Below are 2,525 nucleotides of genomic sequence, written 5' to 3' on the forward strand. Positions count from 1 at the left end.
ATGAATTTGTCTAGAAAAAAAAATGTCAAATTTAGAAATGGACAGACAAAAACTGTTTACCCAGAGGGCACATGGGAAAAAGCACTCAACATCCAAGACTGGGGACCTCTTGTTGATATGGTAACAAGGAAAGAAGGTTGGCCACACAACTGATGTGCATTTGTGGACCTCCGCAATCCATCGTGGTCTTACCTTGTCCTGCCCTGCCCTGCTTGGTCAGTCATATCTATACTGCTGTGTTCTCCCCTACTCTGAACTTGAAGGCAGCCAATGAGGAGCTGGCTTCTTGTGCAGGGAGGTACCAGCCCTTTCCAGGACATACAAAGGCTGCCTTGGGATAGAGGAAGCAGCCTGACTCAGTGCAACTCCTGAGGCCAAAGCTGGTGTGCAGAGGTCATAGGGTCATGGATTTCCATCAGTTAGAGTTTGTCCTCACTAAGAAAGGACAACTTCCTGTGACTGAGAAGCCACCTGAGAAAGAGGCTGGAGAGAAGATTCTTACACCCAGCAGGAGGGCAGACTAGAAGTCAGCTATGTGGTGACATCCCTCACATTTCCAAGGCTCTTCTAGAGGCCAAAGCTGTCTCCTACATGACTGAGCCTGTGTTCCCAGGGGCTGCGCAGGCCCAACTCTTAGATGGATGTTTTGGAAAGAGTTTTACTTCCGGGACTAGCACTGATGGCTCACACCTGTAATCCTAGCTGCTCAGGAGGTGAGAACCCAGGACCCCAATTCCAACAAATCAGGCAGGGAAGTTCATGAAACTCTTATCTACAATAACAACCAAAAACTTGAAGTAGAGCAAGTGGTAAAGCATTAGTGTTGAATGAGTGACAAAGGTAAAGTTAAAGGGCCCAAGCCCTGAGTTCAAGCCCTAAGACTGGCACACACACACACACACACACACACACACACACACACACACACAAGATTTTTCTTGGACTTGTACTGGTTCACTGAATGATTGATTTCCAGTAGTCCTTGAATTTGCTAGGCAGGTTTTCTACCATCACTTAGCCTCTTCTTTTTTCTGTTATTTTTCAGATATTAGCTCGAGTGTTTAGCCGGGCTGGTCTCAGAGTGTGAAACTCTACATCTACCTCCTCCAGAGGGATTACAGGAATTCTTCAACAAAGTTTTGTTTGAGATGGGGATCCCATTAACTTTACTTTTTTTTTGGGGGGGGGGTCTGGGTTAGCCTTGAACTCCTTTCTCCACCTCCCAAGAAGCTAGGATTACAGACATGAAACCACTGTGCCAAGCTTAAGTTTATTTACTTTCAATCTATACTCCTAGGCCCAGCATCTTCAAAGACAGTGTCCTAGGCCAAATTCTGAGAAGAGATGAAGTGCCTTGACTGGGAACTACTCCCCATTGCATTTCCCCGTGTGTAGATATGAAGAGGAAGGGGTGGCTCTGCAGACTCCTCAGAGTTCATAGTCATCAGCTAGGGAGGGCCAGCAAGATAGCTCTGAGAAGAGCTGCACCTCGTAGCCGGGAGGTGTCAGGGACATAACTCCCAGTGGGAGCCAGACCACTCATGTCTAAAAGGGACCACACTCTGTGCAACAAATATTGCAGGAATCTGAAGATTGTCTCCCTATAAACCATCCCATCTGCAGAGCCCACCCAGAGCTACATAACAGCTGTTTCCTTCTTGTTAGCAATGTCACTGTGGCCACCTGGGGCTGCCGATAGCAATCCACCTTTAAAGAGCCCATCTCTGCCAGGTGCAGAGTCTCAGGAGATGGAGGACCCCATGCAGGCCTGAGGCTGGGCCTTGGACCTGTAGCCAGTACTGCAGACACATGTACTTCAACATCAGGTCTTCAGGAGCTGGCACCCGGTGGCCTAATAGCCCACGCTGTCCAGTGCCGCTTGACAGCTGTGATGATGGCAGTTAAAGACCCACGAAGCTGCCCTAATTACACTTCCCTCCCCCAAGCAGCTGAGGGCTTTCTCAATCACTGCAGAGACTCAGTCCAGCCCTGTCCAGCCCTAGGGGCAAAGGGTAACACCTGGTACCAGTCAAGGTGCATGAAGTCAGTGAGCTGGGCAGCCAGACTGAAGGACAGTCAGATAGCTCACCTGGACATGGACGCGGCCCCTCCCCAGTAGAAGAAGCCATTGAACCAGGGCGCTGGCCGTGGAGCTCCATGCAGAAACTCCCTGTGACTCATGAGCGAACACATAATTAGCACTGAAGCCCTGGGCTTTGTTGGTTGGTTTAATACCAACACTTATTCCCTAAATACAACGTTCCTGGGAAGGAAACTGCTTCTTCTTATTCCACACCCCACAAAGTAAGACTTTTGGGAAAGAAAATAAAAAAGTCCAGGAGACTCATATTCTACTCCAGTCTTAACAGTCAGTTGCAGCCTGACCTGAGAGAAATATTTCAGACCTCAGTCTACCCTTGCATAAAGACTTGCTGAGCTGCTGTCTTCTGACGAGAGGAAGAAAGAGGCTAGGTTGAAGACTTGCTTTTCTCCTGGTGACTTCGTTCCCCACAAGTCACAGCACT

This window comes from Megascapheus bottae, chromosome 1, assembly GCF_031878675.1.
Source record: "Megascapheus bottae isolate mThoBot1 chromosome 1, mThoBot2.hap1, whole genome shotgun sequence".
NCBI lineage: Eukaryota > Metazoa > Chordata > Mammalia > Rodentia > Geomyidae > Megascapheus > Megascapheus bottae.